The sequence below is a fragment of the Festucalex cinctus genome, chromosome 7, assembly GCF_051991245.1.
Source record: "Festucalex cinctus isolate MCC-2025b chromosome 7, RoL_Fcin_1.0, whole genome shotgun sequence".
NCBI classification, from domain to species: Eukaryota; Metazoa; Chordata; class Actinopteri; order Syngnathiformes; family Syngnathidae; genus Festucalex; species Festucalex cinctus.
Genome location: NC_135417.1, coordinates 26153334 through 26167554, shown reverse-complemented (window position 1 = coordinate 26167554; position 14221 = coordinate 26153334). Strand labels below are relative to the sequence as shown.

Genomic DNA, 14221 nt, shown 5'->3' with positions numbered 1-14221 from the left:
TTATCATCTCAAGACCTGAGACAACAACTGGGCAAAAAACCTTGACTTTTTGAAATACTATATGACGGGGGCGGGGCATCAAATATTGCCTTGAAAATTTCATTTGTCCAGAAAGAGCAAATGCTTAATAACTCCCATGTTCAAGCTCCGAAAAATCTCAAACTTCTCAGAAAACGTAATAGTCACGGCCTGAAAACATCTATATGATAAAATTCAGTTATACATATAGCGCCACCTAGTGGTAACAATAAATGTCATACTTTACGTTTTTAGCTACAGTGCTGAGCTCGTTGAAGGGATCCAGTTGAAAATTGGTCAGAAAAGCCTTAAGATGTTGATCATGCCCCACACCGAATATTGTAACTTTTCGCCAAAGGGCGTGGCCGCTACGGTGACGCAAAGTCTGAAGATTTTTCGTGACAATAAAAGCTGCATTAACTTGACCGAGATGATCCTATCTTCTCAAAATTTCACACATTTGATGAGAGTCCAGCCCTAAAGACATCTACGAACTTATATTTCATCTTACTGATAGCGCCACCTAGTGGCATTTTTTTTTTCTTACGAATTTTCTTCTACGTTTTTGTCCAAACACGTTAACTGGACCTAACTCAGATTTGCTCAGATGAGGGTTTCGGCCTTCATGATGTCACAACACGAAGTTTGTGAGTTTTCGTGAATTGCTGTGGGCGTGGCTAAGCGCTGTTCGCCAAGAAAACAACGCCGGTTTTGAGGGTCTAAACATGCACAGAAACTCATGAAACTTGGCACACACATCTGGCCTGGTAAAATGAGCAATATTTTAATGTTGATTGTGCTATTTTTACAAAAATGACTCAATAGCGCCCCCTAGAAAATTTTAACGAAGCAGCCCCGGTTGTACGTTTAAGCAAGATCTACGAAAAATTTTAGGTGTATGAGGGAGCCCAAGACCTACATAAAAGTCTCTTGGACCCATATGCTAAAATGAACAGGAAGTGAGCTACGAATTTTTGAATGTCCCATTTTTGAAGATTTTTGCACATTTACAGGGGGCATACTTTTGCCCACTTCTTCTCCACGTTTCATCCGACTGAGTTAAGACTTGACCTGGACAATGTCAAGACCTGAGCCAACGACAGGGGGGAAAATCTTGACTTTTCGAAATACTATATGATGAGGGCGTGGCATCAAAATTTGTGTTAAGCACTGAAAAAGGATATGCTTAATAACTCCCCGGTACATGCTCCAAAAAATCCCAAACTTGACATGTATGTTTATCGTCAAGGCCTGAAGCTATCTCTATGACAACATTCAGTTATATATGCAGCGTCACCTAGCCCTTGAGTCATAAAAAAAAAATACCCCACATACGGTATTTTGTACAAAAAATGTAAACTCATTCTAAGTGTGATAACTAAGTACATTTATGAATATTCTTTTAGTTTCCACCACTCAAAATGTTCACTGGCATCAGACTTATCCAAACATATATATATTTTTATTTATTTTTGATAGCCTCTGTGGACATTAAAAGCAATATCGTGAATGAAGGATATGCATAATAACTCCACGGTACATCCTCCCAAAAAAATCCCACACTTGACATGTATGCTTATAATCAAGGCCTGAAGGTATCTCTATGACAACATTCAGTTATAAATACAGCGCCGCCTAGCCCTTGAGGCATAATATATAAAAAAAAAAAAAACACATACGGTATTTTGTACAAAAAATATAAACTCATTCTAAGTGTGATAACTAAGCCATTTATGAATATTCTTTTAGTTTCCACCACTCAAATTGTTCACTGGCTTCACACCGATCCAAACGTATGTATGTTTCCATTTTGTTTTATTCATTTTTGATTGCCCCTTTGGACAATAAAAGTAACATTGCGCAATGAGTACAACGAGCGATGATGTATATATACACTTTTACAAAAAATACCAATCAGGGCAACTCATTGCCTAAAAATAAATAAGGACGCTGATTTTTGCAGGTCTTAACAATCACCAAAACCCGTTGAGCTTGACACACACTGGCAAAAAAAAATTCTACATGTAAACGTGTATTATGCCATTTTCAAAGAAATTTTGCTTCCAATATGCCAGTACCCCAACGTGCCAGTACCCTAACGTGCAAGTACCCCAACGTGCAAGGACCCCAACGTGGCCCGGGCTGCGAGGGCCCTTTATAGCTGCTCGCAGCTCTAGTTATTATTAGGGCCCGAGCAGCGACCGCTGCGAGGTCCCTATTGTTTTTGTAAAAATTATTATTAGGGCCCGAGCAGCGACCGCTGCGAGGTCCCTATTGTTTTTCGTTCGAATTATTATTATTATTATTATTATTATTATTATTATTATTATTCTCCGTAAACGATCGCGATTTTGGGTACCTAAACATTTACGAAAACTCACCAAACTTTGCACACTCCTCAGGCCCGGCGAAAAATTTGATATTATGAAGTCGTCATAACAACGTGACTCTATAGCGCCCCCTAGCATAGAAAAATATAAACCAAGCCCGGCATGTTTGAGCTAGAGCAACGAAAATTGGCAGGCACGTGTAGCACCCCGAGACGCACAAAAAAGTCTATTGGGACCATGTAGCTAAAATGTACAGGAAGTGAGCTATGAATTTTTTAATGTCCAATTTTGACCTATTTTGGCACATTCACTGTGGTCATGCTTTTTCCCCCTTTGCAAACATTTTTCATCCAATTGACTTCAAACTTCGCATTTATCATCTCAAGACCTGAGAGAACAACTGGGCAAAACATCTTGCCTTTTCGAAATACTATATGACGGGGGCGGGGCATCAAATATTGCCTTTAAAATTTCATTTGTCCAGAAAGAGCAAATGCTTAATAACTCCCATGTTCAAGCTCCAAAAAATCTCAAACTTCTCAGGCAACTTAATAGTCACGGCCTGAAAACATCTATATGATCAAATTCAGTTATCCATGTAGCGCCACCTAGTGGTAACAATAATTGTCATACTTTACGTTTTTAGCTACTGCGCTGAGGTCGTTGAAGGGATCCAGTTGAAAATTGGTCAGAAAAGCCTTAAGATGTTGATCATGCCCCACACCGAATATTGTAACTTTTCGCCAAACGGCGTGGCCGCTACGGTGCCGCAAAGTTTGAAGATTTTTCGTGACAATAAAAGCTGCATGAACTTGACCGAGATGATCCTATCTTCTCAAAATTTTGCACAATTGATGAGAGTCCAGCCCTAAAGACATCTACGAACTTATATTTCATCTTACTGATAGCGCCACCTACTGGCAATTTTTTTTCTTACGATTTTTCTTCTATGTTTTTCTCCAACCACGTTAACTGGACCTACCTCATATTTGCTCAGATGAGGGTGTCGGCCTTCATGCTGTCACAACACGAAGTTTGTGAGTTTTCGCGAATCGCTGTGGGCGTGGCTAAGCGCTGTTCGCCAAGAAAACGACGCCAATTTTGAGGGCCTAAACTGGCCCAGAAACACATGAAACTTGGCACACACATCTGGCCTGGCAAAATTAGCAATTTTCTATCGTCGATTGTGCTATTTTTACAAAAATGACTCAATAGCGCCCCCTAGAAATCTTTAACGAAACAGCCCCAGTTAAGCAAGAGCTACAAATTTTTTTTAGGTGTATTAGGAAGCCCAAGACCTACAAAAAAGTCTCTTGGACCCATATGCTAAAATGAACAGGAAGTGAGCTACGAATTTTTGAATGTCCCATTTTTGACGATTTTTGCACATTTACAGGGGGCATACTTTTGCCCACTTCTCCTACACGTTTCATCCGACTGACTTCAGACTTGACCTGGACCGTGTCAAGACCTGAGCCAACGACAGGGGGAAAAATCTTGACTTTTCGAAATACTATATGATGAGGGCGGGGCATCAAAATTTGTATTTTGCAATGAAAAAGGATAAGCTTAATAACTCCCCAGTACATGCTCCAAAAAATCCCAAACTTGACATGTATGTTTATAGTCAAGGCCTGAAGCTATCTCTATGACAACATTCAGTTATATATGTAGCGCCACCTATCCCTTGAGGCATAAAAAAAAAAATACCCCACTTACGGTATTTTTACAAAAATTGTAAATTCATTCTAAGTGTGATAACTAAGTCATTTATGAATATTCTTTTACTTTCCACCACTCAATATGTTCACTGGCATCAGACCGATCCAAACATATGTGCTTTTTTATTTAGTTTAATTTTTTTTTTTTTTTTTTTTGATCGCCTCTATGGACAATAAAAGCAATATTGGTCAATGAGTACGAGCGATGATGTGTATATGTACCTTTACAAAAAATACCAATCAGGGCAACTCATTGCCTAAAAATAAAAAAAGACGCTGATTTTTGCACATCTTAACAATCACCAAAACCCATTGAGCTTGACACACTCATCACACCTGGAAAAAAAAAAAAAATCCACGTAATGGTTTATCATGCCATTTTCAAAAAAATTCTGTTTCCAATGTGCCAGTACCCCAACGTGCAAGTACCCCAACGTGGCCCGGGCTGCGAGGGCCCTTTATAGCTGCTCGCAGCTCTAGTTATTCTTCTTCTTCTTCTTCTTCTTCTTCTTTATTCTCCGCAAACGATCGCGATTTTGGGTACCTAAACATTCACGAAAACTCACCGAACTTTGCACACTCCTCAGGCCCGGCGAAAAATTTGATATTATGAAGTCGTCATAACAATGCGACTCGATAGCGCCCCCTAGCGTAGAAAAATAAAAACCAAGCCCGGCACGTTTGATCTCGAGCAACAAAAATTGGCAGGCACGTGTAGCACCCCGAGACGCACAAAAAAGTCTATTGGGACCATGTAGCTAAAATGTACAGGAAGTGAGCTATGAATTTTTTTATGTCCAATTTTGGCCTATTTTGGCACATTCACTGTGGTCATGCTTTTTCCCCCTATGCAAACATTTTTCATCCCATTGACTTCAAACTTGGCATTTATCATCTCAAGACCTAAGAGAACAGTTGGGCAAAAAGTCTTGCCTTTTCGAAATACTATATGACGGGGGCGGGGCATCAAATATTGCCTTTAAAATTTCATTTGTCCAGAAAGAGCAAATGCTTAATAACTCCCATGTTCAAGCTCCAAAAAATCTCAAACTTCTCAGGCAATGTAATAGTCACGGCCTGAAAACATCTATATGATAAAATTCAGTTATACATATAGCGCCACCTAGTGGTAACAATAAATGTCATACTTTACGTTTTTAGCTACTGCGCTGAGCTCGTTGAAGGGATCCAGTTGAAAATTGGTCAGAAAAGCCTTAAGATGTTGATCATGCCCCACACCGAATATTGTAACTTTTCGCCAAAGGGCGTGGCCGCTACGGTGCCGCAAAGTCTAAAGATTTTTCGTGACAATAAAAGCTGCATTAACTTGGCCGAGATGATCCTATCTTCTCAAAATTTCACACATTTGATGAGAGTCCAGCCCTAAAGACATCTATGAACTTATATTTCATCTTACTGATAGCGCCACCTAGTGGCAATTTTTTTTTCGTTTCGTTTCGTTTCTATCCAAGCACGTTAACTGGACCTACCTCATATTTGCTCAGAAGAGGGTTTCGGCCTTCATGATGTCACAACACGAAGTTAGTGAGTTTTCGCGAAACGCTGTGGAAAATTCACGCCTTGCCCACAATTCCCGATTTCGTACCCGCACATTACCCACATTCTACATTTTCCATTTACTTCCACATTATTCATCCGATTGACCTCGTTCCAGCTTCAATATATTCCAGCATTTCAAGCCATGAGCTCTTCCAGCTTTTCAGTTCCAAAATTCACGCCTTACCCACAATTCCCGATTTCGTACCCGCACATTACCCACATTCTACATTTTCCATTTACTTACACATTATTCATCCGATTGACTTCGTTCCAGCTTCAATATATTCCAGCAATTCAAGCCATGAGCTCTTCCAGCTTTTCAGTTCCAAAATTCACACCTTACCCACAATTCCGGATTTCGTACCCGAATATTTCCCACATTCTACATTTCATATTTACTTCCACATTATTCATCCGATTGACTTCGTTCCAACTTCAATATATTCCAGCAATTCAAGCCATGAGCTCTTCCAGCTTTTCAGTTCCAAAATTCATGCCTTACCCACAATTCCCGATTTCGTACCCGAATATTTCCCACATTCTACATTTTCCATTTACTTACACATTATTCATCCGATTGACTTCATTCCAACTTCAATATATTCCAGTATTCATGCCATGAGCTCTTCCAGCTTTTCAGTTCCAAAATTCACACCTTACCCACAATTCCCGATTTGGTACGCGATTATTTCCCACATTCTACATGGGCAATTCTACATTTCGCATTTACTTCCACATTTTTCATCCAATTCACTTCATTCCAACTACAATATATTCCACCAATTCATGCCATGAGCTCTTCCATCTTACCACCTAACTTACCACGCACGGCGGCCATTTTCCAACTTACCATGCACAGCGGCCATTTTAGACAAGTTTAGACAAATGCCCAGGTTTCTCGCCAACCTGGCCCCCCAAGGCGGCGGCCATTTTGGCCAATTGATTAGGTATGCCTGTGATAGTTGCCAGGATATTCACCGACCTGAACAGGAAGTGACCTATATCAACAGGAAATGACCTCATATCAACAGGAAGTGATCGAATTTCAACAGGAAGTGACCAGTAAGTGACCTTAAATCAACAGGAAGTGACCTGATTTCAACAGAAAGTGACCTGATTTCAATAGGAAGTGACCTCATATCAACAGGAAGTGACTTAATTTCAATAGGAAGTGACTTAAAATCAACAGGAAGTCACCTAAAATCAACAGGAAGTAACCCGATTTCAACAGGAAGTGACCTGATTTTAACAGAAAGTGACCTGATTTTAACAGGAAGTGACCTGTATTTTAACAGGAAGTGACCTTATAGCCCCTCTATGAGCCGGCACCTTAACGTGGTGGAGGGGTTTGCGTGTCCCAATGATCCTAGGAGCTATGTTGTCTGGGGCTTTATGCCCCTGGCAGGGTCACCCATGGCAAACAGGTCCTAGGTGAGGGGCCAGACTAAGCACGGCTCAGAAAACCCTTATGATGAATGAGATTAATGGAGGCACGTTTCCCTTGCCCGGATGCGGGTCACCGGGGCCCCCCTCTGGAGCCAGGCCTGGAGGTGGGGCTCGCTGGCGAGCGCCTGGTGGCCGGGCCTGCACCCATGGGGCCCGGCCGGGCACAGCCCGAAGAGGAAACGTAGGTCCCCCTTCCCACGGGCTCACCACCGGTGGGAGGGGCCAAAGGGGTCGGGTGCAATGTAGGCTGGGTGGCAGCCAAGGGAGGAGACCTTGGCGGACCGACCCCCGGCTACAGAAGCTGGCTCTCGGGACATGGAATGTCACCTCTCTGGCAGGGAAGGAGCCCGAGCTGGTGTGTGAGGCCGAGAAGTTCCGACTAGATATAGTCGGACTCGCCTCCACGCACGGCTTGGGCTCTGATACCAGTCCTCTCGAGAGGGGTTGGACTCTCTTCCACTCTGGAGTTGCACACGGTGAGAGGCGCAGAGCAGGTGTGGGCATACTTATTGCCCTCCGGCTCGGCGTCTGTACGTTGGGGTTTACCCCGGTGACCAAGAGGGTAGCCTCCCTCCGCCTTCGGGTGGGGGGACGGGTCCTGACTGTTGTTTGTGCATATGCACCAAACAGCAGTTCAGAGTGCCCACCCTTTTTGGAGTCCTTGGAAGGTGTGCTGGAGAGCGCTCCCCCTGGGGACTCCCTCGTCTTGCTGGGGGACTTCAATGCTCACGTGGGGAATGACAGTGAGACCTGGAGGGGCGTGATTGGGAGGAACGGCCCCCCTGATCGGAAACCGAGCGGCGTTCTGTTATTGGACTTCTGTGCTCGTCATGGTTTGTCCATAACGAACACCATGTTCAAACATAAGGGTGTCCATATGTGCACTTGGCACCAGGACACCCTAGGCCGCAGTTCGATGATTGACTTTGTAGTCGTGTCATCGGATTTGCGGCCGCATGTTTTGGACACTCGGGTGAAGAGAGGGGCGGAGCTGTCAACTGATCACCACCTGGTGGTGTGTTGGCTCCGATGGTGGGGGAAGATGCCAGTCGGACCTGGCAGACCCAAACGTATTGTGAGGGTTTGCTGGGAACGTCTGGCGGAATCCCCTGTCAGAAAGAGTTTCAATGCCCACCTCTGGCAGAGCTTCTCCCTTGTTTCGGTGGAGGCGGGGGACATTGAGTCCGAATGGGCCATGTTCCGCGCCTCCATTGTTGAGGCGGCCGATCGGAGCTGTGGCCGTAAGGTGGTCGGTGCCTGTTGCGGCGGCAATCCTCGAACCCGCTGGTGGACACCAGCGGTAAGGGATGCCGTCAAGCTGAAGAAGGAGTCCTATCGGGCCTTTTTGGCCTGTGGGACTCCGGAGGCAGCTGACAGGTACCGGATGGCCAAGCGGAACGCGGCTTCGGCGGTTGCTGAGGCAAAAACTCGGACATGGGAGGAGTTTGGTGAGGCCATGGAAAACGACTTTCGGACGGCTTCGAGGAAATTCTGGTCCACCATCCGGCGTCTTAGGAGAGGAAAGCAGTGCACCATTAACACTGTGTATAGTGGCTGGCGATGGGGTGCTGCTGACCTCGACTCGGGACGTCGTGAAGCGGTGGGGGGAATAGTTCAAAGACCTCCTCAATTCCACCGACACATCTTCCTTTGAGGAAGCAGAGTCTGGGGACTCTGAGGTGGGCTCTCCTATCTCTGGGGTCGAAGTCACTGAGGTGGTTGGTAAGCTCCTCGGTGGCAGGGCCCCGGGGGTGGATGAGATCCGCCCGGAGTTCCTAAAGACTGTGGATGTTGTGGGGCTGTCGTGGTTGACACGCCTCTACAGCATCGCGTGGACATCGGGGACAGTGCCTCTGGATTGGCAGACCGGGGTGGTGGTACCCCTTTTTTTTTTTTTTTTTTTTTTAAAAGAGCTCAGAATTGTTCATTCGGTAGTCTTACCGATTCAACGTCTTATCATCATTGCTCTTTTTTTTTGTGTGTGTGTGTGTGTGTATGTGTGCGTGTGTTTGCGTGTGTGCGTTTGCGTGCGTGCGTGCGTGTGCGTGTGCGTTTGCGTGCGTGCGTGCGTGTGCGTGCAAATACGTATAAATTTATACTCATGAATGCACCTAAAACCTTATAAACATCCCATTACCCTTCGCCTTAACCAGGTACTTCAGAATCTTACCAGAGTCGTGAGGTTCAAATGGTCAGGAGACCAGAGAAAAGGTCAGAAAAAATAAAGAGAAAAGAAAGATAAATCAAAGTGAAATCCAGCACCGACCAAACACTTCCTGCCTTCCCCATGGTTACAAAATCAAAGTCTTACGCCAACCCCGGAAGCCTCTAAATTCCAACAAATTAGCGAGATCTCAAGAGACCAGAGGAAAAACTAAAGAGAGGAAGGAGGGAAGGATCGATGAGGCAGAATGAGATCCATAGAAGCCAGTACATCCAATCCATCAAAGTGAAATCCAGCACCAACCAAATCCCTCCAGCGTGGTTACAAAACCAGAGTCTTATGCCAACCCCAGAAACCTCAAACTTCCAATAAATTGAGATCTCAAGTGACCAGAGGAAAAACAAAAGAGAGGAAGGAGGGAAGGATAGATAAAGCAAAGTGAGATCCACAGACACCAGCACCCACTGATTCAAGGGGCTGTGGGAGGGAGAGGCAAATTCTGTTTGAGTTTCAGTAGATGCTGGTGCGATGGATCTGGCATGCATAAGGACCACCACCAAAGAAAGAAGCCGTCAACCGCGGTCCAGCAAAGCGAGCACCGCCCCCCCCGGAATCCCCAGGCCGCGGCAGCACCAAGGCCACCCCCAAGCCACCCGAGCGGACACCGGTCGGCGAGCCGACCCAGATGCCCGGAACACCCCCGCCCCAGCCCCGGCCCACACCCCCGAGCCCAAGGCTGCAGAACGAGGCCCGGCGGGCCCCCACAGCGCCCCACCGGTCCCCAGCCCCCCACGACCCCCCCGCACCCCACCCAAACCCGCCACCCGCCACGACCCAGGCCCCGCCACCCCCGGCCCCCAAACCCCCGAACACACCCCGACCCCCAACACCCAACCCCCCACCCACCCATACCTCCACCCCCCCCCCCCCCCCCCCCAAACAAGCCGCCGCCCCCCCGCGACCCAGTCGTCACGCCAGCGTACTAGTGACACCTAACCCTGTTACTGAGTCCACCAGCTCGCCGACTGGCGAGCTCTACCCTTACACCGTGAATGTGGCCCCACCCAGTGTATATACAAGTGTGTGCGTGTGGTGCATTAAAATTGGGAGCAGGTGAGTCGGAGCAGAGGGAAAAAATTTCCCCTACTCCGATACACCCGCATCCCCCCCAAAAAATTAATATGTATATGTGTGGTGCATTAAAAAAGGAAATGGAGGGACAAAGTGGTGGGGCAGGGACACAGATGGGGGGGACCACAGCGCTGCCAGGCACTGCAGTCCATCCCCCCTGATGGCTCCCCGCCCCAACTCACCCCTCCCCTTGGACATGAAGTGCATTAAAATTGGAGGGGAGTTGAAGGGCGAAGACGGAGACGAAGACTTCCTTTTTAAGAAGGGGGACCGGAGGGTGTGCTCCAACTACAGAGGGATCACACTCCTCAGCCTCCCTGGTAAGGTCTATTCGGGGGTGCTGGAGAGGAGGGTCCGTCTGGAGGTCGAATCTCGGATTCAGGAGGAGCAGTGTGGTTTTCGTCCTGGCCGTGGAACAGTGGACCAGCTCTACACCCTCAGCAGGATCCTTGAGGGGACGTCGGAGTTCGCTCAACCAGTCCACATGTGTTTTGTGGATTTGGAGAAGGCGTTCGACCGTGTCCCTCGGGGAGTCCTGTGGGGGGTGCTTCGGGAGTACGGGGTACCGGGCCCCCTGATACGGGCTGTTCGGTCCCTGTATGACCGTTGCCAGAGTTTGGTCCGCATTGCCGGCAGTAAGTCGGATTCGTTTCCGGTGAGGGTCGGACTCCGCCAAGGTTGCCCTTTGTCACCGATTCTGTTCATAACTTTTATGGACAGAATTTCTAGGCGCAGCCAAGGCGTTGAGGGGTTCCGGTTTGGTGGCCTCAGCATTGCATCTCTGCTCTTTGCAGATGATGTGGTGCTGTTGGCTTCATCAAGCCGGGATCTCCAACTCTCACTGGGGCGGTTCGCAGCCGAGTGTGAAGCGGTTGGGATGAGGATCAGCACCTCCAAATCCGAGACCATGGTCCTCAGTCGGAAAAGGGTGGAGTGTCGTCTTCGGGTCGGGGATGAGATCCTGCCCCGAGTGGAGGAGTTCAAGTATCTTGGGGTCTTGTTCACGAGTGAGGGTAGGATGGAGCGGGAGATCGACAGGCGGATCGGTGCAGCGTCTGCAGTGATGCGGACTCTGTATCGGTCCGTCGTGGTAAAGAAAGAGCTGAGCCAAAAGGCAAAGCTCTAGATTTACCGGTCGATCTACGTTCAGACCTTCACCTATGGTCACGAGCTGTGGGTCGTGACCGAAAGAACGAGATCCCGGATACAAGCGGCCGAAATGAGTTTCCTCCGCAGGGTTTCCGGGCTCTCCCTTAGAGATAGGGTGAGAAGCTCGGTCATCCGGGAGGGACTCAGAGTCGAGCCGCTGCTCCTCCGCGTTGAGAGGAGCCAGCTGAGGTGGCTCGGGCATCTGGTTCGGATGCCTCCTGGACGCCTCCCTGGGGAGGTGTTCCGGGCATGCCCCACCGGTGGGAGGCCCCGGGGGCGACCCAGGACACGCTGGAGAGACTATGTCTCTCGGCTGGCCTGGGAACGCCTTGGGAGCTGGTTGAAGTGGCTGGGGAGAGGGAAGTCTGGGTCTCTCTCCTGAAGCTGCTGCCCCCGCGACCCGACCCCGGATAAGCGGAAGAAGATGGATGGATGGATGGATGGTGACCTTATATCAACAGGAAGTGACCTCATATCAACAGGAAGTGATCTAAAATCAACAGGAAGTAACCCGATTTCAACAGGAAGTGACCTGATTTTAACAGGAAGTGACCTGATTTTAATAGGAAGTGACCTTATATCAACAGGAAGTGACCTCATATCAACAGGAAGTGACCTAAAATCAACAGGAAGTGACCCTATTTCAACAGAAAATGACCCGATTTCAACAGGAAGTGACCTGAAATCAACAGGAAGTGAGCATGCTAGTGCTGAGTTAGCATGCTAATGCTAGCTAAATAATGCTAATGTTAGTGTTAGCTTAGCATGCTAATGTTAATGTTAGCTGAGCATGCTAATGCTAATGTTAGCTTAGCATGTTAATGTTAACATGCTAATGCTAAGCTAGTATGCTAATACTAATGTTAGCTTAGCATGCTAATGTTAGCTTAACATGCTAATGCTAATGTTAGCTTAGCATGCTAATGCTTATGTTAGCATGGTCATGCTAATGGTAGCTTAGCATGCTAATGCTAATGCTAAGTTAACATGCTAATTCTAATGTTAAGTTAGCATGCTAATACTAATGTTAGCTTAATATATTAATGCTAAGGTTAGCTTAGCATGCTAATACTAAGTTGGCATTCTCATGCTAATGCTTGATTAGAATGCAAATGCTACATTAACATGTTATTGCTAATATTAGCAATAGCATGCTAATGCTAGCTTAATATACTAATGCAAATGTGACCTGATTTCAACAAAGTGACTATTACTCCATTGCTTATTAAGTTTGCCACTCCTTACACCATTGCTACTCGATTCTACCCTCCTTACTTCATTGCTTACTTAATTCTTCTCACTTTACTCCATTGCTTACCCGATTACTTGTTACTTCCTCCATTTCTTACTTGATTTCTTCCTTGTTTTCTTGTTTCTTGCTGATTTATTTTTACTTCTGTGGTATTTGTCTTCCTTCAACTGCTTCTAGATTTCTGGATGAATTTAAACCATTCCAACTTCAGCATGTTAAGCTCATTCCATGTCATTCAGTATCATTCAACATCATTCAATATCATTCAACATCATTCAATATAATTCAACACCATTCAATATCATTCAATATCATTCAGCATCATTCAACATTATTCCAAATCATTCCACAGGTATTCATTCAGCTCTCCAGCCTTCACACGTCATTTCCCCAGAAATGGCATTTCTAGTTCTTATATTTTATTCCTCGCACTTTTTTTGTCCAGTTTCAACTTCCACATTTTTCACCCGATTCACTCCGTTCTAATTTCAAACGATTCCAAATATTCGCGCCTACATCGCTTCCATTTTTCTTATTCCCACGAATAAGAAAATGTTACCCGCAATTCCCGATTTCGTACCCGATTTTTCCCCATGTATTCTTAATGGGAGATTCAAAATTTCACATTTACTTCCACATTTTTCATCCGAATCACTTCGTTCCAAGTTTAATATATTCCAGTAATTCCCGCCCTGAGCTCTTCCAGCTTTTCAGCTCCAAAATTCACAATTTCCGATTTCTTACCCGATTATTTCCCACATTCTACATTTTCCATTGACTTCCCCATTATTCATTCGATTCATGTCATTCCAGCTTCAATATATTCCAGCAATTCACGCCATGAGCTATTCCAGCTTTTCAAGTTCAAAATTCACCCGTTACCCACAATTCCCAATTTCGTACCCGATTATTTCCCACATTCTACATTTACTTCCACATTATGTATCCGATTGACTTCATTCCAACTTCAATATATTCCATTTCACGCCATGAGCTCTTCCAGCTTTTCAGTTCCAAAATTCACGCGGTACCCACAATTCTCGATTTCGCACCCGATTATTTCTCACATTCTACATTTTCCATTTACTTCCACATTATTCATCCGATTAACTTCATTCCAACTTCAATATATTCCACCAATTCATGCCATGAGCTCTTCCAACTTCTCAGTTAAAAAATTCATGCGTTCCCCACAATTCTCGATTTCGCACCCGATTATTTCCCACATTCTACATTTTCCATTTACTTCCACATTATTCATCCGATTCACTTCATTCCAGCTTCAATATATTCCACCATTTCACGCCATGACCTCTTCCAGCTTTTCAGTGCCAAAATTCACGTGTTACCCAAAATTCTCGATTTCGCACCCGATTATTTCCCACATTCTACATTTTCCATTTACTTCCACATTATTCATCCGATTCACTTCATTCCAACTTCAAAATAT

At 45.7% G+C, this 14221-nt stretch overlaps 1 protein-coding gene across 3 annotated transcripts in view; it reads left to right on the top strand.

Moving 5' to 3' along the window:
- washc5 (WASH complex subunit 5) overlaps positions 1–14221 on the top strand; it is a 207895-nt gene that overhangs the window by 153494 nt on the left and 40180 nt on the right. The window lies entirely within an intron of this gene.